General features: G+C 38.2%; 1 non-coding gene across 1 annotated transcript; it reads left to right on the top strand.

Moving 5' to 3' along the window:
• The first annotated feature begins 20694 nt into the window (after window positions 1-20694).
• LOC148578002 (small nucleolar RNA R71) lies at window positions 20695-20798 on the top strand. The gene has a single exon (XR_015904400.1). It is a non-coding gene; the product is annotated as a small nucleolar RNA R71 (small nucleolar RNA).
• Window positions 20799-22644: the final 1846 nt, after the last annotated feature.

Here is a 22644-nt window from a genome sequence, read left to right as displayed (position 1 = left end):
TCTTCAACCTCTGAATCTGATTTTTGCTCAAGTCCCTCAATTTCAGCCAGAAAATACCTGAAATCATAGAAAAACACACAAACTCATAGTAAAGTCCAGAAATGTAAATTTAACATAAAAACTAATAAAAACATCCCTAAAAGTAACTAGATCCTACTAAAAACATACTAAAAATAATGCCAAAAAGCGTATAAATTATCCGCTCATCAATCATCCCCTTCAAAGCCTTCAACCATGATATGCCTTGGAGGTTGTACACCCTCCTCAACATCAAATTTAAACTCCTTAGAAGGGGGCTCTGACGTGGCAGAAATTGGCAGATTAAGAAATTAATGTAAGAAATACGTTACAAGTACAGTTCTTAACTAACCAAAAATCCGCTTATCAATTTAAAAGGGGTTATCACAAAATTAGAATAAAAATACTGGGAGTATAAGTCCCAGGTCGTCTCCCAACGAGTTGCAGGAAAGAATGCAGGTTATTGGTCAGAGGTTTCTCAGGAAATTTATTTGAGTTTGATAAACAGAAAAATTAAATAAGAAATTTTATATAATTCAAATAAAAGTCTTGACCGGGAGTAGATTAATTGGAAGTTCTATCCTTGTTGGATTTCTCTCAAGATCAATTGATAATTGAAGGTTGCTTCTACTTAGTTATCCTTTACCAAGTAAAGTAAAGGAAAGTCAAATAAGTTGGAAGTCTACTTCTATTCACAAGTTCTAATCCTCTCCCTTGGGAAAGATTAGCGTTAGTGACTAGAGAGCCAGCCAACAATAAACCCAATTACAATTTAACTCTTGAATAATCCAACTCAAGGTTCTCCATTTAATCACCCCCAATCAAGTTAAGGAACTAATCCATTATTATAAATGTAAACTTCACAAAATTAAAAAGGGAAATAAAGAAAAACATGATGATTAATAATAAAAGAAAGATCAATTAAAATAAAAATAGTTCTTGTATTAATAAATTATAAAAATAATCCAATTGTAACTCTGGATAAATTAAGGATATGAAATAGTAAGAGACAAGTAAGGAAACAAATTAGAATGATGAAGTCTTGGCAGAGGTAATAACTCTTCTCAATATCCCAGTCCAAAAAGCAATAAAACAAAATTCTAAGAACTATGAATGTGTAGAGAGAAAACCTAGAGGAGGAGTAAAATCAGATCTAAAACTGAAAAACTATCCTAATGTCTTGTCCTCTTTGAGTCTCTACATGTTCCCTGGTTCTAGTCTGTGCTTCTGGGCCGAAAACTGGGTCAAAAAATGGCCCGAAATCGCCCCCAGCAAATTCTATCAATTCTACAGATCGCGCATGTCACGCGTGCGCATCGTCCACGCGTGCGCGTCACTCGGCGTTTCTCCTTGCCACGCGTACGCGTCGTCCACGCGTTCGCGTCACTCGTGCAGCTTCCAATCCACGCGTTCGCGTCAGGCACGCGAGCGCGTCACTATGATTTCTCCATTTTGCGCGGTTGCGTAAGCCATGCATTCGCGTCGATTCTCGCTGGTCATCTCCTTAATTTCTTGTGTTCCTTCCATTTTTGCAAGCTTCTTCTCCAATTTCCAAGTCATTCATGCCCTATAAAGCCTGAAACACTTAACACACGGATCACGACATCTAATGGGACAAAGGAGGATTAAAATACATAATTAAAGGTCTCTAGGAAGCAAGTTTTCAACCATGGAGTAATTTTGAGAAGGAAATGTAAATACATGCTAATCATATGAATAAGTGGGTAAAGATTTGATAAAACCACACAATTAAAAACAATATAAATAATAAAATAATGGTTTATCAACCTCCCCACACTTAAACATTAGCATGTTCTCATGCTTAGTTGAAGGAGATAAAGTAAATGAGTAGGAACATGTAAAACTCATGCAATGCAATGCAACCTATATATATGAATGCAACTATATGATTCTTGTCCACTTGGTTAAAAGTAAATAAGCTCTTCAAGACAAACATAAATCAAATTCCACTAATTCAGTTTACATAGTAAGAACAGATAAAAATGCAAGAAGATAGCTCATGAAAGCAGGGAACATAGAATTTAAGCATTGAACCCTCACTGGTAGTGTGTGTATGTGCATGATGAGCGGATAATATATACGCTTTATGGCATTGTTTTTACATAGTTTTCAGTATGATTTAGTTAGTTTTTAGTATATTTTTATTAGTTTTTAATTAAAAATCACATTTCTGGACTTTACTATGAGTCTGTGTATTTTTCTGTGATTTCAGGTATTTTCTGGCTGAAATTGAGGCACCTGAGCAAAAATCAGATTCAGAGGTTGAAGAAGGACTACAGATGCTGTTGGATTCTGACCTCCCTGCACTTGGAGTGGATTTTCTGGAGCTACAGAACTCCAAATGGCGCGCTTCAAATTGCGTTGGAACGTAGACATCTAGGGCTTTCCAGAAGTATATAATAGTCCATACTTTGCCCGAGTTTAGATGACGCAAACTGGCGTTGAATGCCAGTTTCATGTTGCAGCTGGCGTTCAGCGCCAGAAACAAGTTGCAAAGTGGAGTTCAACGCCAGAAACACGTTACAAACTGGCGTTCAACTCCAAGAAAGACCTCTCCATGTATAAACTTCAAGCTCAGCCCAAGCACACACCAAGTGGGCCCCAGAAGTGGATTTCTGCATCAATTACTCATTTCTGTAAACCCTAGTAACTAGTTTAGTATAAATAGGACTTTTTACTATTGTATTTACATCTTTTGTTCATCTTTGGATTATCTTTTGGTCCTTTGATCATGTTTTAGGGGCTGGCCATTCGGCCATGCTTGAACTTTATCACTTATGTATTTTCAACGGTAGAATTTCTACACACCATAGATTAAGGTGTGGAGCTCTGCTGTTCCTCAAGGATTAATGCAAAGTACTACTGTTTTTCTATTCAATTCAACTTATTCTGCTTCTAAGATATTCATTCGCACTTCAATATGATGGATGTGATGATCGTGACAGTCATCATCATTCTCAACTTATGAACGCGTGCCTGGCAACCACTTCCGTTCTGCCTTAGATTGAATGGATATCTCTTGGATATCTAATACAGGGGACCGAGTCCGAGTTATTAGTGTCTTCGTGGTATAAGTTAGAACCCATGGATGGCCATTTCCGAGATCCGAAAAGTCTAAACCTTGTCTGTGGTATTCCGAGTAGGATCTGGGAAGGGATGGCTGTGACGAGCTTCAAACTCGCGAGTGCTGGGCGTAGTGACAGACGCAAAAGGATAGTCAATCCTATTCCAGTATGATCGAGAACCGACAGATGATTAGCCATGCAGTAACAGCGCATTGGACCATTTTCACAGGAGGATGGGATGTAGCCATTGACAACGGTGATGCCCTACATAAAGCTTGCCATGGAAAGGAGTAGGATTGATTGGATGAAGACAATAGGAAAGCAGAGATCAGAGGAACGAAAGCATCTCTATACGCTTATCTGAAATTCTCACCAATGAATTACATAAGTACCACTATCCTATTTTATATTTTATTTATTTTCATCCACTATAATTTCTTAATACAATTTAATCCGCCTGATTGAGATTTACAAGGTGACCATAGCTTGCTTCAAGCCGACAATCTCCGTGGGATCGACCCTTACTCACGTAAGGTTTATTACTTGGACGACCCAGTGCACTTGCTGGTTAGTTGTACGAAGTTGTGAAACAGATATAAGATCATGAACGTGCGTATTGAGTTTTTAGCGCCGTTACCAAGGAATGGAATGATCACGATTTTGCACACCAAGTTTTTGGCGCCGTTGCCGGGGATTGTTCGAATTTGGACAACTGACGGTTCATCTTGTTGCTCAGATTAGGTAACTTTATTTTAATTTTAACCTTTTTGATTTTATTATTCTATTTTCAAAAAAAATCAAAATAATATTTTCTTCTTTTTCGTTTTTCCCAATTAATTCTCGAAAAATACAAAAAAAAAATTTATAAAATCATAAAATCAAAAATAATTTTTGTGTTTCTTGTTTGAGTCTAGAGTCAAGATTTAAGTTTGGTGTCAATTGCATCTTTTTAACTTTCTAAAAATTATTTTCGAAAATTTCATGCATTGCATTCTTCATGATCTTCAAGTTGTTAGTCTTCTTGTTTGATCTTCATATTTTCTTGTTTTGTGTCTTTCCTTGTTTTTCATATGCATTCTTGAATTATTAATGTCTAAAGAATAAAAATTTTTAAGTTTGGTGTCTTGCATGTTTTTCTTTTCTTAAAAATTTTCAAAAATAAGTCTTGATGTTCATCTTGATCTTCAAAGTGTTCTTGGTGTTCATCTTGACATTCAAAGTGTTCTTGCATGCATCACATGTTTTGATCCAAAATTTTCATGCATTGAGTCAATTTTGTGTTTTTCTCTTTCATCATTAAAAATTCAAAAATAAAAAAAAATATCTTTCCCTTTTTCACTCATAAATTTTCGAAAATTTGAGTTGACTTTTTCAAAAATTTTTAAAATTTAGTTGTTTCTTAATGAGTCAAATCAAATTTTCAATTTGAAAATCCTATCTTTTTCAAAAATCAAATCTTTTTCATTTTTTCTTATTTATTTTCGAAAATTATAAAAATATTTTTCAAAAATCTTTTTCTTAATTCTATCTCATAATTTTCGAAAATATTACTAACAATTAATGTGATTGATTCAAAAATGTAAAGTTTGTTACTTGCCTAATAAGAAAGGTTCAATCTTTAAATTTTAAAATCAAATCTTTTTGTTTCTTGTTAGTCAAGTAATCAACTTTAATTTTCAAAATCAAATCTTTTTAAATTTCTTTTTCAAACCTTTTTCAAAATAATTTTCAATCATATCTTTTTCAATTTCAATCATATCTTTTTCGAAATCAAATTTAAAATCTTTTCTAACTTCTTTTCTAACTTCCTATCTTTTCAAAATTTGACTTTCAAATCTTTTTCAATCAATCTTATCTTTTTGTTTCAATCACATCTTTTTCAAATTTCAATCTTATCTTTCCAAAATTTGATTTTCAAAATCTCTTAACCACTTAACTTTTTGTTTGATTCTTATCTTTTTCAAAACTGCCCAACTAACTTTCTACCTTTAATTTTCGAAAATCCCTCCCCCTTTTTTTTCAAAATTCCTTTTTAATTAACTAATTATTTTAAATTTTAATTTTTAATTTAATTTCAACTTTAATTTTCGAAATCTAACTTCCAATTTTGAATTTTTATTTTAATTAAATTTCGAAATTCTCTCTCTCATCTCCTTCTATTTATTTATTCATCTACTAACACTTCTCTTCCATCCAAAAAAATTCGAACACCACCTCCCTCTCTGTGTTCGAGTTTTTCCTCTTCTCTTCTTTACATTACATTCTTTTCTTCTTCTACTCACACAAAGGAATCTCTATACTGTGACATAGAGGATTCCATATTTTCTTTGTTATTCCCTTCTTTGTCATATGAGCAGGAGCAAGGACAAGAACATTCTTGTTGAAGCAGATCCTGAACCTGAAAGGACTCTAAAAAGGAAACTAAGAGAAGCTAAAATACAACAATCCAGAGACAACCTTACAGGAATTTTCGAACAGGAAGAGGAGATGGCAGCCAAAAATAATAATAATGTAAGGAGGATGCTTGGTGACTTTACTGCACCTAATTCCAATTTACATGGAAGAAGCATCTCCGTCCCGGCCATTGGAGCAAACAACTTTGAGCTGAAACCTCAATTAGTTTCTCTGATGCAACAGAACTGCAAGTTTCATGGACTTCCATCTGAAGATCCTTTTCAGTTCTTAACTGAATTCTTGCAGATCTGTGATACTGTTAAGACCAATGGGGTTGATCCTGAGTCTACAGGCTTATGCTTTTCCCGTTTGCTGTAAGAGACAGAGCTAGAGTGTGGTTGGACTCTTAACCCAAAGATAGCCTGAACTCTTGGGATAAGCTGGTCACGGCTTTCTTAGCCAAGTTCTTTCCTCCTCAAAAGCTGAGTAAGCTTAGAGTGGATGTTCAAACCTTCAGACAGAAAGAAGGTGAATCCCTCTATAAAGCTTGGGAGAGATATAGGCAACTGACCAAAAAGTGTCCTTCTGACATGCTTTCAGAATGGAACATCCTGGATATATTCTATGATGGTCTGTTTGAATTAGCTAAGATGTCATTGGATACTTCTGCAGGTGGATCCATTCACCTAAAGAAAACTCTTGCAGAAGCTCAAGAACTCATTGACATGGTTGCTAATAACCAGTTCATGTACACTTCTGAGAGGAATCCTGTGAGTAATGGGATGCCTCAGAAGAAGGGAGTTCTTGAAATTGATACTCTGAATGCCATATTGGCTCAGAACAAAATATTGACTTAGTAAGTCAATATGATTTCTCAAAGTCTGAATGGAATGTAAGCTGCATCCAACAGTACTCAAGAGGCATCTTCTGAGGAATAAGCTTATGATCCTGAGAACCCTGCAATAGCAGAGGTGAGTTACATGGGTGAACCCTATAGAAACACCTATAATCTCTCATGGAGAAATCACCCAAATCTCTCATGAAAGGATCAACAAAAGCCTCAACAAGGCTTTAATAATGGTGGAAGAAACAGGTTTAGCAATAGCAAGCCTTTTCCATCATCCATTCAGCAAAAGACAAAGAGTTCTGAGCATAATCCATCTAGCTTGGCAAATATAGTCTCTGATCTATCTAAGGCCACTCTAAGTTTCATGAATGAAACAAGGTCTTCCATTAGAAATTTGGAAGCACAAGTGGGCCAGCTGAGTAAAGGAATCACTGAAACCCCTCCTAGTACTCTCCCAAGCAATACAGAAGAGAATCCAAAGAGAGAGTACAAGGCCATTCATATAACAATCATGGCCGAACCTACAAGGGAGGAAGAGGACATAAATCCTAGTGAGGAAGACCTCCTGGGACGTCCAGTAATCAACAAGGAGTTTCTCTTTGAGGAACCAAAGGACTCTAAGGCTCATCTAGAGACCATAGAGATTCCAATGAACCTTCTTATGCCCTTCATGAGCTCTGATGAGTATTCTTCTTCTGAAGAGAATGAGGATGTTACTGAAGAGCAAGTTGCCAAGTACCTTGGTGCAATCATGAAGCTAAATGCCAAATTATTTGGTAATGAGACTTGGGAAGATGAACCTCCTTTGCTCATCAATGAACTGAGTGATCTGGATCAACTGACATTACCTCAGAAGAAACAAGATCCTGGAAAGTTCTTAATACCTTGTACCATAGGCACCATGACCTTTGAGAAGGCTTTATGTGGCCTTGGGTCAGGGATAAACCTCATGCCACTCTCTATAATGGAGAAACTGGGAATCCTTGAGGTACAGGCTGCCAATTTCTCATTAGAGATGGCAGACAAATCTATGAAAATGGCTTATGGACTAGTAGACGACGTGTTAGTAAAGGTTGAAGGCCTTTACATCCCTGCTGATTTCATAATCCTAGACACTGGGAAGGATGAGGATGAATCCATCATCCTTGAAAGACCCTTCCTAGCCATAGCAAGAGCTGTGATTGATGTAGATAGAGGAGAATTGATCCTTCAATTGAATGAGGATAACCTTGTGTTTAAAACTCAAGAATCTCCTTCTGTAACAATGGAGAGGAAGCATAGAAAGCATCTCCCAGTACAGAGTCAACTAAAGCCCCCACAGTCAAACTCTAAGTTTGATGTTGGGAGGCCTCAGCCAAACTCTAAGTTTGGTGTTGAAATCCCATATCCAAACTCTAACTTTGGTGTTGGGAGTCTATAAAATTGACCTGATCACCTGTGTGGCTCCATGAGAGCCCACTGTCAAGCTATTGACATTAAAGAAGCGCTTGTTGGGAGGCAACCCAATTTTTATTTATCTAATTTTATTTTTATTTTTATTATTCTTTCATGTTTTATTAGGTTCATGATCATGTGGAGTCACAAAATAAATACAAAAATTAAAAACAGAATAAAAAATAGCAGAAGAAAAATCACACCCTGGAGGAAGGACTTACTGGCGTTTAAACGCCAGTAAGGAGCATCTGGCTGGCGTTCAATGCCAGAACAGAGCATGGATCTGGCGTTGAATGCCAGAAACAAGCAACATCCTGGCGTTCAAATGCTAGGAATGCACCCTGAGAAGAGCTGGCGCTAAACGCCAGAAACATTCTGCATCTAGGCATTGAACGCCCAGAACAAGCATCAATTCAGCGTTTAAACGCCAGAATTGCATGCAAAGGCATTTTACATGCCTAATTGGTGCAGGGATGCAAATCCTTGACACCTCAGGATCTGTGGACCCCACAGAATCCCCACCTACCTCCACTCATATTCTTCCCTCTTTTCAACACTCACCATTCCCAATAAACACCCTTCCCCAAAACCCTTCACCAATCACCTTAATCTCTCTTCCCTATTACCTCTTCACCACTCACATTCATTACTCCCCTAAAACCATCATACAACCCACCTACACCCATCCACTCAAATTCAAACCATCAACACACCTCAATCTCTCCTTCTTCTCATCCTTTCTTTCTTCTTTTGCTCGAGGACGAGCAACCACTTTAAGTTTGGTGTGGAAAAAGCATTGCTTTTTTTTCATAACCACTAATGCCTCAAGGGATGAACTTCCCTCCACAAAACTATTGGGAGCAAATCAACACCTCCCTAGGAGAATTAAGTTCCAACATGGGACAACTAAGGGTGGAACATCAAGAGCACTCCATCACCCTCCATGAAATTAGAGAAGATCAAAAAGCAATGAGGAGGAGCAACAAAGACAAGGAAGAGACATAGAAGAGCTCAAGGACATCATTGGTTCCTCAAGAAGAAAACGCCACCATCACTAAGGTGGACTCATTCCTTGTTCTTAAATTTTCTATTTTTCATTTTTATGTTAAATGTTTATCTATATTTGAGTCTTATTACATGATCATTAGTGTCTAAGTGTCTCTGCCTTAAAGTAGAGAATATGAATCCATCACCTCTCTTAAATGAAAAATGTTTTAAAAACAAAAGAACAAGAAGTACATGGTTTCGAATTCATCCTTGAAACAAGTTTAATTATTTTGATGTGGTGACAATACTTTTTGTTTTCTGAATGAATGCTTGAATAGTGCATATGTCTTTTGAAGTTGTTGTTTATGAATGTTAAATATGTTGGCTCTTGAAAGAATGATGAAAAGGAGAAATATTATTTGATAATCTGAAAAATCATAAAAATGATTCTTGAAGCAAGAAAAAGCAGTGAATACAAAAAGCTTACAGAAAAAAAAAAAGAAAAAAAATGGCGAAAAAAAAGAGAAAGAAAAAGAAAAAAGCAAGCAGAAAAAGCCAAAAGCTCTTAAAACCAAGAGGCAAGAGAAAAAAGCTAGTAACCCTTAAAACCAAAGGCAAGGGTAATAAAAAGGATCTAAGGCTTTGAGCATCAGTGGATAGGAGGGCCTAAAGGAATAAAATCCTGGCCTAAGCGGCTAAACCAAGCTGTCCCTAACCATGTGCTTGTGGCGTGAAGGTGTCAAGTGAAAACTTGAGACTGAGCGGTTAAAGTCAAGGTCCAAAGCAAAAGAAGAGTGTGCTTAAGAACCCTGGACACCTCTAATTGGGGACTTTAGCAAAGCTGAGTCACAATCTGAAAAGGTTCACCCAGTTATGTGTCCGTGGCATTTATGTATCCGGTGGTAATACTGGAAAACAAAGTGCTTAGGGCCACGGCCAAGACTCATAAAGTAGCTGTGTTCAAGAATCAACATACTGAACTAGGAGAATCAATAACACTATCTAAATTCTAAGTTCCTATAGACGCCAATCATTTTGAACCTCAATGGATAAAGTGAGATGCCAAAACTATTCAAGAGGCAAAAAGCTACAAGTCCCGCTCATCTGATTGGAGCTAAGTTTCATTGATATTTTGGAATTTATAGTATATTCTCTTCTTTTTATCCTATTTGATTTTCAGTTGCTTGGGGACAAGCAACAATTTAAGTTTGGTTTTGTGATGAGCGGATAATTTATACGCTTTTTGGCATTGTTTTTACACAGTTTTCAGTATGATTTAGTTAGTTTTTAGTATATTTTTATTAGTTTTTAATTAAAAATCATATTTCTAGAATTTACTATGAGTTTTGGTTCTTTTCTGTGATTTCAGGTATTTTCTGGCTGAAATCGAGGGACCTGAACAAAAATCAGATTCAGAGGTTGAAGAAGGACTGCAAATGCTGTTGGATTCTGACCTCCCTGCACTCAGAGTGGATTTTCTGGAGCTACAAAACTCCAAATGGTACACTTCCAATTGCGTTGGAAAATAGACATCCAGGGCTTTCCAGAAATATATAATAGTCCATACTTTGCCCGAGTTTAGATGACACAAACTGGCGTTGAACGCCAGTTCTATGTTGCAGTCTGGCGTTCAGCGCCAGAAACAAGTTGCAAAGTGAAGTTCAACGCCAGAAACACGTTACAAACTGGCGTTTAATTCCAAGAAAGACCTCTCCACGTGTAAACTTCAAGCTCAGCCCAAGCACACACCAAGTGGGCCCCGGAAGTGGATTTCTGCATCAAGTACTCATTTCTATAAACCCTAGTAACTAGTTTAGTATAAATAGGACTTTTTACTATTGTATTTACATCTTTTGCTCATCTTTGGATTATCTTTTGGTCCTTTGATCATGTTTTTGGGGCTGGCCATTCGGCCATGCCAGAACTTTATCACTTATGTATTTTCAACGGTAGAGTTTCTACACACCATAGATTAAGGTGTGGAGCTCTGCTGTTTCTCAAGGATTAATGCAAAGTACTTCTGTTTTTCTATTCAATTCAACTTATTCCACTTCTAAGATATTCATTTGCACTTCAATATGATGGATGTGATGATCGTAATAGTCATCATCATTCTCAACTTATGAACGCGTGCCTGACAACCACTTCCGTTCTACCTTAGATTGAATGGATATCTCTTGGATATCTAATACAGGGGACCGAGTCCGAGTTATTAGTGTCTTCGTGGTATAAGTTAGAACCCATGGATGGCCATTCCTGAGATCCGAAAAGTCTAAACCTTGTCTGTGGTATTCTGAGTAGGATCTGGGAAGGGATGGCTGTGACGAGCTTCAAACTCGCGAATGCTGGGCGTAGTGACAGACGCAAAAGGATAGTAAATCCTATTCCAGTATGATCGAGAACCGACAGATGATTAGCCATGCAGTGACAGCGCATTGGACCATTTTCACAGGAGGATGGGATGTAGCCATTGACAACGGTGATGCCCTACATAAAGCTTGCCACGGAAAGGAGTAGGATTGATTGGATGAAGACAGCAGGAAAGCAGAGATCAGAGGAACAAAAGCATCTCTATACGCTTATCTGAAATTCTCACCAATGAATTACATAAGTACCACTATCCTATTTTATATTTTATTTATTTTCATCCACTATAATTTCTTAATACAATTTAATCCGCCTGACTGAGATTTACAAGGTGACCATAGCTTGCTTCAAGCCGACAATCTCCGTGGGATCGACCCTTAATCACATAAGGTTTATTACTTGGACGACCCAGTGCACTTGCTGGTTAGTTGTACGAAGTTGTGAAACAGATATAAGATCATGAACGTGCGTATTGAGTTTTTAGCGCCGTTACCAAGGAATGGAATGATCACGATTTCACACACCAGTGCACTCTAGTCTCTCAAGTGTATAGGGTAATCACTCTACTCTTCTCTAATTATGCTTTCTAAATTTTGTTCTTCACCTAATCAATCAACATTTAATACACTATGCAAACATCATGAGGTCTTTTTAAGGTTGTATTGGGGCTAAGGTAAGGGTAAGGGTACATATATGACTAAGTAAGCTTATAAATTGAATCTTTAATTAACCTAAGCCTATACCTAACATACATATACTCTATATAACTTTAGAATCATACCTAGTGATGCACATAAACTAGTTATGCTACGATTTAGGAAATTGCACGATCGGCAAAATTCCTTCCGGCAAGTGCACCGGTTATCGTCAAGTAAAAACTCACAATAGAGTGAGGTCGAATCCCACAAGGATTGGTTGAATGAGCAATTCGGATTAGAAGTGTGTTCTAATTGAGCGGAATCAAGGTTTGAGATGAGAATTGCGGAATGTAAAATTGGCGGGAAAAGTAAATAACAAGAAAATTAAATGGCGGAATCTTAAATTGCATGAATTAAAGAGCAGAATGTAAATTGCTGAAATTAAAAGGGAATGGGGGTGATTGCAAGAATTGAGTTGCAGAATGTAAAGAGAAGATGGAAATCAGAAATGGGAATTCATTGGGTTATAGGAGATATTGAGATCTCCGAATCAAAACATGTTTATCTCTTCCTCAACCAATGCGTTCATTGAATTTTGCTTGGCAATCTTATATGATTGGATCCCAATTCCTTGGCTCACCAATGCTCTCTAAAAACAAACAAATTCCCAATCCCTTGGTTTAAATGTTCATAAGAAGAGATGATGCTTGATCACTGATTATACCACACAATTTCATGAACCACAATTTGGTAGGATTACATGTCACAATATCCATCCAAACCCCAATCCAATCCACTGTGAGAAAGCTTCTCTAGCATGAATCCTCCATTCCTTTCCCAAGGCTCCGAAGGATTCCAAGTATGAGTAGTTTCTTTCCCAAGACAACTACTCAATGGAATTAGATCGAGAAGCTTTCTAATAAAATTCAAGAGAAAAGATTGAAGAAGAAGATAAACTATTATTGATTCATTGAATTACAATAGAGCTCCCTAACCCAATGAAAGGGGGTTTAGTGAATCATAGCTCTGAATTCCATTACAAAGAAAAGGAAAACTAGCTAAAAGTGAAAGTAAAAGTCCTCTCTAACTTAACTTCTATCCTATTTATACACTTTCTATATTGAGCTTCAGTTGTGCTTCTTGGGCTTTGAGGCCTCTCCTTGCTTTCCTTTTGCCTTGGGTTTATGATCCATAATCTTGATGAGGTTGTTGATCCAAATCCTGTAACATTTATTGAGCCAACTTAGTGATAATCAAATAATGACACATGACTCAATAAATTGAGATTTCAAACTCATCAATCCTTCAGGCCCAATCCCATAAACCATGATATTCAATTGGGTTTCATACCAAAGTAAGTTTAAGTTAATATTTGTGCTCAAAGACTAACTTAAATCACAATATTTTTGGCCCAGAAACCTTTTCCAAGAGTGGCGTTTAAGTTGTAGTTTAAGCTTAAACTGCAGCTTAAACGCCAGACACTTCCAGTGAGGCCTTTTGTAGAAGCACGTTTAAGCTTCAGTTTAAGGTTAAACTGAAGCTTAAACGTGGAAATGGAAGAAGGTAGCCCTGGAGAGTCATGTAGTCGAACACGTTTAAGCTTCAGTTTAAGGTTAAACTGAAGCTTAAACGTGGAGATAGGAAGGGCAGCCCTGGAGGTCGAACACGTTTAACCTCCAGTTTGAGGTTAAACTGGAGGTTAAACGTGGAAAAGGGTGGAGGCATACTGGAGGTCGAACACGTTTAACCTCCAGTTTGAGGTCAAACTGGAGGTTAAACGTGGAAGCTTAGAATGGTGGCCCTGGAGGTGTCGAACACGTTTAACCTCCAGTTTGAGGTCAAACTGGAGGTTAAACGTGGAAATGGAGAGAGCAACCCTGGAGTAGAAAAGCTGTCGAACACGTTTAAGCTCCAGTTTGAGGTCAAACTGGAGCTTAAACGTGGAATGGCTCCCTGGTACTCTTCCTGGTTCTGGCGTTTAACCTCCAGTTTGAGGTCAAACTGGAGGTTAAACGTGGAACTCCTCCCTGGGTGGCATACTCATTCTGGCGTTTAACCTCCAGTTTGAGGTCAAACTGGAGGTTAAACGTGGAATGCTTCTTTAGTGAGGCTTTTCATTCTGGCGTTTAACCTCCAGTTTGAGGTCAAACTGGAGGTTAAACTTCAATTCCAGCATTTCTTATCCTTCATGATTTTTGGCGTTTAAGCTCTAGTTTAGGCTTAAACTGGAACTTAAACTCCACATGTGATATTCAAGCTTCCTTTATTGATTTTGTTGCTTCCTTGCCTAGCCTCTTCTTCCCTGAAATCATCCAAGCAATTGCATCAAAGTCTTGCAAAATTTCATGAGAAATCTTCCATTCATAGCATTTAAGTATTATAACTAAAACTCATGGAATATGCATCAAAATCATGTTGTTTGGATGGTTCATTGCTTTGTTCTTCATTTAACCATTTTTGGTTACTTTAAGCTCAAGAAAATGCATAAAACAACTAAAACTAACAGAAAAATGCTAGTGAAACTAGCCTATGATGCCTTGGCATCACAACACCAAACTTAATACTTGCTTGTCCCTAAGCAAGTCCTGAGTTATTTGAGAAGAAAGTATGAAACAGAAAGCAATTCCATTGGCTATATTAGCAAGCATTTGAAGTTCATCAGAAGGGTTTTATGCAGAAAGTTGCAGCATCACTTTTTCATACTTATCAGGTAGGATTATCACTTTTTCATTGCATCCATCAAACATTGCTATGGCCTCTTGTTATTCTTATGTCTTTGGCACTTTTCTCTTCTTTGTTTTTCTTTTCTTTTTCTTAGAGCTTCTTTTGCTCCTTGTTTGCTTAGTGTCATGTGTTGCACAAGCCTTTGGCATTTTCTTTTTCTTATCAGTGCACTACACATATCCACTTTAGGCATTTTAGTTCACATTTCTTCTTGAGACATTGGTGCCCAGCACCTCTTTGTGTGACTAAATGTTTTGTATTTAGGTTGCTCTTGACAATGGACTTTTGGTTGATAATCCCGGGTTAGTTAACCCAAGTTACCAAGTGTTGAAACACTCCTCAGAACCTATTCATCCAAGCATATCCTTAATACATAAACACCACAGGCATTTGTCTCAGAAGTTCAAACCATTGGTACCTAGCTTATTTTCTCAATTTTTTTTTTTTTGCTTTTTGGTTGCCTTTTTCCGTGGCTTTTTCTTTTTCTTTTTCTTTCTTTTTCATGGCCAAAGACATTTATTCATCAAGATCCATAGACAATTTTCACTTTCTACATAAAAAATGATAATTCTACACTCTAATTTTAGTGATCTGACTAAACAATCAAGCATGCATACCACCACTTAATTCTACTTGATTTGTCACTAATTTAGCCAAGTTACTTTTGTTCAAACTTTTCTTTTATTTTTGGAAACAGAACAAGCATGGCACGCACTTGTTTAAGAAGGTGAAGTTATATCCAAACATCTAGGCATTCACTTTATTCAAAGCAATTAACAAACAGACATACTAAAAAAAAAAAAAAAACTACACATTCCAGAAAGATTCAACATTTACAGTTCAAACCAGAACACGCATGCTTTTGTTTGCCCTTTTTAAAGAATTATCAAGGAACAATACCACCTTGTGAAATTCCTTGTTTTCTCTTTGTTGTCAGGAAACAATTTGATTTCTCCTTCTTCTTCCTAAATGTTGCTTCATGCTTTAAGGTTCTTGTTTCCTTTCCTGCAAAGAGTAATGAAGTTGCTTGCTTCTCAAGCACTTGAGTGGTTAGCTCAACTATGTGTGGGTAAGTATCGGATTCTTAGGTTGGTGTGTGAACACCAAACTTAGTCTCCCACTTACTTCTCTCTGTTCTTTGAATCCTTGAGTTATCTTGGAATGATGTCGCTACTAAGGGTTTTAAGCATTTCTGTGACTGCTTAGAATAGTTGTTCCTTTCATATAATTCAAAGGTTGTTGTGTTCAGTTGATCTTTATGGTGGAACACCAAACTTAGAGTCACACATTCCCCTTTGACTTATTGATCCATGAATTCATTGTTTGGTGTGAAACACCAAACTTAATTCTTTGCAATGCACAGAAACTACTTTACCCTTTTTATTGAAACAAATAAAAGAAACAGCAACAAGGTATTACCTCAGGTTGGGTTGCCTCCCAACAAGCGCTTCTTTAACGTCATTAGCTTGACGGTCAGCTTCCTCAGTTGAGGTGATATTTGACTTTGTCCTTCTCCTCCACATCTCCCAAGTAATGTTTGAGTCTTTGACCGTTAACAATGAAGGTTCGTTGTGACTTTTCTTCCATGATTTCTACTTGTCCATAATTGGAGACCTTGGTGACAAGGAATGGTCCAGACCACCTTGATTTTAGCTTTCCTGGAAATAGCTTCAGCCTAGAATTGTAGAGCAATACTTTTTGCCCTTCTTCAAATTTCCTTGGGGCTATGTTGCTGTCATGCTTCTTCTTTGCTCTTTCTTTGTAAATTTTGGCATTCTCATAAGCTTCCGCTCTGAATTCTTCCAACTCTTGAATTTGCAACATCCTTCTTTCTCCAGCGGCTTTGTTGTCCAAGTTCAGAAGTTTCAAGGCCCAGTATGCCTTGTGCTCCAACTCCAGTGGCAGATGGCAAGCTTTTCCATATACTAGTTGGTAAGGAGACATTCCAATTGGTGTTTTGAAAGCTGTCCTATATGCCCAAAGAGCATCATCTAGCTTAATCGACCAGTCCTTCCTTGAAGTTCCCACAGTCTTTTCCAGGATCCTTTTGAGTTCTCTGTTAGATATTTCGGCTTGCCCACTTGTCTGTGGATGGTATGGTGTGGCTACCCTGTGTTTGACTCCATATTTTAGAAGCAATGCCTCTAATGGTTTGTTGCAGAAGTGGCTTCCTCCATCACTGATGATTGCTCTTGGAACCCCAAAACGGCAAAAAATGTGTTTTCTGAGGAAGTTCATGACTACCTTATTATCATTGGTTGGAGTTGCTATTGCTTCAACCCATTTGGAGACATAGTCTACTGCCACAAGAATGTAATTATTTGAGTATGAGGAGGGAAATGGTCCCATGAAATCTATCCCCCATACATCAAACAATTCAAGTTCCAGAATGAATTGTTGTGGCATTTCATTTCTTCTTGGCAAGTTCCCAGCTTTCTGGCATTCATGGCAGTGCTTCACTAATTCTTTTGCATCTTTGAAGATAGTGGGCCAATAAAAACCACACTGCAACACCTTAGCTGCTGTTCTTTCTCCTGCAAAGTGCCCTCCATAAGTGGAGCCATGGCAGTCCCATAAAACTTCCCTTCCTTCTTCCTCGGATATGCATCTTCTGAGTATGCCATCGGAACATTTTTTGAACAAGTATGGTTCGTCCCAGATGAAGTATTTGGCATCATTTACCAATTTCTTCCTTTGATGTTTGTTAAATTCCAAAGGTAAACTCCCAGTGGCCTTGAAATTTGCTATGTCTGCAAACCAGGGTGCTTTGTGAATTACCATGAGTTGTTCATCAGGAAAGTACTCATTTATATGTGTGCTTTGTGTGCTTCCTTCTTCACATGGTATCCTTGATAAATGATCTGCCACCTTGTTCTCTACACCCTTCTTGTCTTTGATTTCAATGTCAAATTCCTGCAACAAAAGAACCCATCTAATAAGTCTTGGTTTAGATTCTTGTTTAGCAAGTAAATATTTTAAAGCTGAATGATCAGTGAAGACAATGACTTTAGATCCAATGAGATAAGATCTAAATTTGTCAAATGCAAAAACTATTGCCAAGAGTTCTTTTTCAGTGGTTGTGTAATTCTTTTGGTTAGCATTCAAGACTTTACTGGCATAATAAATCACATGCACCAAATTGTCTTTCCTTTGTCCTAACACGGCCCCAATAGCAAGGTCTGATGCATCACACATCAGTTCAAAAGGTAAGTTCCAATCAGGTGGGGCAATGATAGGTGCAGAGGAAAGTTTTTGCTTCAAAAGTTCATAGGCTAGCATACAATTTTTATCAAATACAAAGGGTGTATCAGAGACAAGCAAGTTACTCAAAGGTTTGGCTATTTTAGAAAAGTCTCTAATAAACCTTCTGTAAAAACCAGCGTGTCCCAAAAAACTCCTAACTGCCTTGACATTACTTGGTGGAGGTAGTTTTTCAATGATTTCCACCTTAGCTCTGTCCACCTCCATGCCTCTATTAGAGATTTTGTGGCCAAGGACTATTCCTTCTGTGACCATGAAATGACACTTTTCCCAGTTTAATACTAGGTTAGTCTCTTGGCACCTCTTAAGCACCAAGGCAAGGTGGTGTAGGCAGCTGGGAAAAGAATCCCCAAATACAGAAAAATCGTCCATGAAGACCTCAATAAATTTTTCAATCATGTCTGAAAAGATGGACAGCATGCATCTTTGGAAAGTGGCAGGTGCATTGCACAATCCAAAGGGCATGCGTCTATAAGCAAAAACTCCATATGGACAAACAAATGATGTTTTCTCTTGATCACTCGGATCAACTACTATTTGGTTGTATCCTGAATATCCATCCAAGAAGCAATAGTAAGCATGTCCGGCAAGCCTTTCAAGCATCTGATCCATGAATGGGAGTGGGAAATGATCCTTTCTGGTGGCTTCATTGAGCTTCCTGTAGTCTATGCACATCCTCCACCCAGTGACGGTTCTTGTGGGTATGAGTTCGTTCTTCTCATTTGGTACCACAGTTATGCCACCTTTCATAGGAACTACATGGATGGGACTAACCCATGGGCTATCAGAAATGGGGTAGATTACCCCTGCCTGCCATAACTTCTTGACTTCCTTTTGTACCACTTCTTTCATGACGGGATTCAATCTTCTCTGAGCTTGAATGGAGGGTCTAGCATCCTCTTCTAACAAGATTTTATGCATGCATATGGATGAACTTATCCCCTTCAAATCAGCTAGGGTCCATCCAATGGCATCTTGATGAGTTTGCAGCACCTTGATCAATTCTTCTTCCTGTTCTTGGCTCAGGGCAGAGCTAATGATAACAGGGTGACTCTCATCACTACCCAAGTATGCATACTTGAGATTAGGGGGCAAGGCTTTGAGCTCAGGTTTTGGTGCTTCCTTTTCTTCTTTCACTCTCTCTGGCATGCTTAGCATGGTTGTGTCAGCACCCTTGATATCACTAACTTCAATGTCCTTGGTGAACTCCTCCTCTGCCAATTCCTTTATTGTTTCCTCAAAAGTTTCTTGTACTGCAATGTCCACTACATCAACCCTCATGCATTCCCTTAGTGATTCTGATGGATAGCTCATTGCCTTGAATACATTAAACACCAATTTCTCATCATGTAGTCTAAGAGTGAGTTCACCCTTTTGTACATCTATGATGGCTCCAGCAGTAGCTAGGAAGGGTCTTCCCAGAATTATTGAAGCTTTGGCTTCTTCCTCCATATCTAACACCACAAAATCAGCAGGAAATATAAATTCTCCCACTTTCACCAACAAATCCTCAACTATCCCATGAGGGAATTTAAAAGTTCGATCTGCCAATTGGAGGGCCATTCTTGTTGGTTTGGCTTCCTCAATCTTCATTCTTCTTATCATTGTTAGCGACATCAAATTGATGCTGGCCCCTAAATCACACAAGGCCTTCTCCACCATGACTTCTCCTATAATGCAGGGGATTTGGAAACTGCCTGGGTCCTTCAATTTCTGAGGCAATTTGTGCTGAATGATGGCACTGCATTCTTCAGTTAACAACACAGTTTCCTCATTTCTCCAGCTTCTCTTCTTGGTCATTAATTCTTTTAAGAATTTTGCATAGAGTGGCATTTGCTCTATTGCCTCAGCAAAGGGAATGTTGATTTGAAGCTTCTTGAAAATCTCCAAGAACCTGGAGAATTGGCCATCCTTTTCACTTTTCATCAAACGTTGAGGATAAGGTGCTTTAGGTGTGTAAGGCTTCAGGACCTCTTTTTCTTTTTCTTTTGTTGCAAACGGTGTAACAGATTGTCCTTGTTCTTTGTCTTTCACATTTTCCTTTGCTTCATCCTCTGTGGTTTCCCTTGAAATCTCCTTTAGATTCTTTCCACTTCTGAGGGTTATGGCCTTACATTCTTCCCTTGCAATAGCCTTGGCAGCATGAGAACCGCTTGTCCCAGGGGCTTGCTTAGTCAAATACAAAATTTGATTTTCTAGCTTCTGGATGGCAGCTCCTTGGTTTTGCAAGTTAGAATTTACTTCTTCCTTAAAAGCTTTCAATTCAATTATGTCTTGGCTCATGGTTGCAAGCATTCCTTCTATCCGGTTTAATTGATCTTGAAATTGTTGGTTCGGATTAGGTTGGGTATGTTGATTATTTTGGCCATGATATGGTGGTTGGGAGTAGGTGCTTTGTGTGGCTTGGTATGATCTTTGGTTGGAGTTTTGGTATGTGGAATTGTTATGTTGGTTGTGGTTGTAAGGTTTGTGGTTTTGTGGTTGGGTTTGTTGGTTTCCCCACCCAAAGTTTGGGTGGTTTCTCCAGCCTGGGTTGTAAGTGTTGGAATGTGGATCATATGATTGCCTTTGTTGGTTTCCCACATAGTTAGCCTCATCCCAATCACCTCCTTCAATGCCTATTTCCTCTTGATCTTGTGTGTGTATTGCAGCCACTTGCTTTGTTTCTAATTGCCTGGTAAGCTCTGCTAGTTGCTTGGCAAACACCTTGTTTTGGGCTAGAATTGTATCAACATGGTTCAGCTCCATGACTCCCTTAGTGTTGTGCCTTTCTGATGCATAGTAGTACTCATTCTCAGCCACTGTCTCGATCACTTCAATGGCTTCTTCCACAGTCTTTTTCCTGTTCAATGAACCTCCTGATGAATGGTCTACAGCCTTCCTTGATTCATAAGAGAGCCCATCATAGAAGATGTGCAGTTGCACCCAATCATGGAACATGTTTGGTGGGCATTTCCTTGTCAAGTCCTTGAATCTCTCCCATGCCTCGTAGAGAGTTTCACCATCTTGTTGTCTAAAAGTCTGAACCTCAGATCGAAGCCTATTGACCTTTTGTGGAGGGTAGAAACGTGCCAGAAACTTGCTTTCCACCTCATCCCATGTTGTTAGACTCCCCCTTGGGAATGATTCCAGCCACTTAGCTGCTTTGTCCCTAAGTGAAAATGGGAACAAAAGCAGTTTATAGGCATCTTCCTGGACTCCATTGGACTTCACAGTGTCACAAATTCTCAGGAATTTTGTGAGATGTTGGTTTGGGTCTTCATTAGCACTTCCTCCAAAGGAACAATGATTTTCCACAAGTGATATTAGCTGTGGCTTGAGCTCAAAATTGTTGGCCTGAATGGGTGGTTTCTGGATGCTACTACCACAATTCCCAGAGGTTGGGTTTATGTATGAACTAAGAACCCTCCTCTCAGGGATGGCATCGTTTCCATCAGCTCTCTCATGGTTGTGAACTTCTCTATCCATGTTGAGATCTAAAGCTTCCTCAAAATTGTCCTCAGATTCTCCTTCAGATTCCTCTTCTCCCACTACTCTCTTCCCTCTTGCTTCCCTTCTAAGTCTATGAAGGGTCCTCTCTGGTTCGGTATATGGAGGAGTTGATGTCTCTCCTCTCCTACCTGTCATACAAGAACACAGCTCAAACACAAACAAGTGAAATACTATTGGTTAATGGAAGAGTATGGTTAGCTCAATTGAGGAATTAATTCAAACAGTTAGTGAGTCAGTGAGTTAGTTGAATGAATTTAAAGGCATAAAGAAGGAAAGCATGTAACCAAGTGCAGAAATTAAAATTCAACAAGTATCTTGAACAGAATTAACAAAGCAAGAGAAAATTGCTCAATCTAGTTAGCTTCCAATTTGAGAATTGTCAATCGAAAACCAATCCCCGGCAACGGCGCCATAAACTTGATGCACATAAACTAGTTATGCTACGATTTAGGAAATTGCACGATCGGCAAAATTCCTTCCGGCAAGTGCACCGGTTATCGTCAAGTAAAAACTCACAATAGAGTGAGGTCGAATCCCACAAGGATTGGTTGAATGAGCAATTCAGATTAGAAGTGTGTTCTAATTGAGCGGAATCAAGGTTTGAGATGAGAATTGCGGAATGTAAAATTGGCGGGAAAAGTAAATAACAAGAAAATTAAATGGCGGAATCTTAAATTGCATGAATTAAAGAGCAGAATGTAAATTGCTGAAATTAAAAGGGAATGGGGGTGATTGCAAGAATTGAGTTGCAGAATGTAAAGAGAAGATGGAAATCAGAAATGGGAATTCATTGGGTTATAGGAGATATTGAGATCTCCGAATCAAAACATGTTTATCTCTTCCTCAACCAATGCGTTCATTGAATTTTGCTTGGCAATCTTATATGATTGGATCCCAATTCCTTGGCTCACCAATGCTCTCTAAAAACAAACAAATTCCCAATCCCTTGGTTTAAATGTTCATAAGAAGAGATGATGCTTGATCACTGATTATACCACACAATTTCATGAACCACAATTTGGTAGGATTACATGTCACAATATCCATCCAAACCCCAATCCAATCCACTGTGAGAAAGCTTCTCTAGCATGAATCCTCCATTCCTTTCCCAAGGCTCCGAAGGATTCCAAGTATGAGTAGTTTCTTTCCCAAGACAACTACTCAATGGAATTAGATCGAGAAGCTTTCTAACAAAATTCAAGAGAAAAGATTGAAGAAGAAGATAAACTATTATTGATTCATTGAATTACAATAGAGCTCCCTAACCCAATGAAAGGGGGTTTAGTGAATCATAGCTCTGAATTCCATTACAAAGAAAAGGAAAACTAGCTAAAAGTGAAAGTAAAAGTCCTCTCTAACTTAACTTCTATCCTATTTATACACTTTCTATATTGAG

Source organism: Arachis ipaensis, chromosome B1 (assembly GCF_059453495.1).
Source record: "Arachis ipaensis isolate K30076 ecotype BB chromosome B1, ASM5945349v1, whole genome shotgun sequence".
NCBI lineage: Eukaryota > Viridiplantae > Streptophyta > Magnoliopsida > Fabales > Fabaceae > Arachis > Arachis ipaensis.
This window is presented reverse-complemented; position numbering and strand designations above follow the sequence as displayed.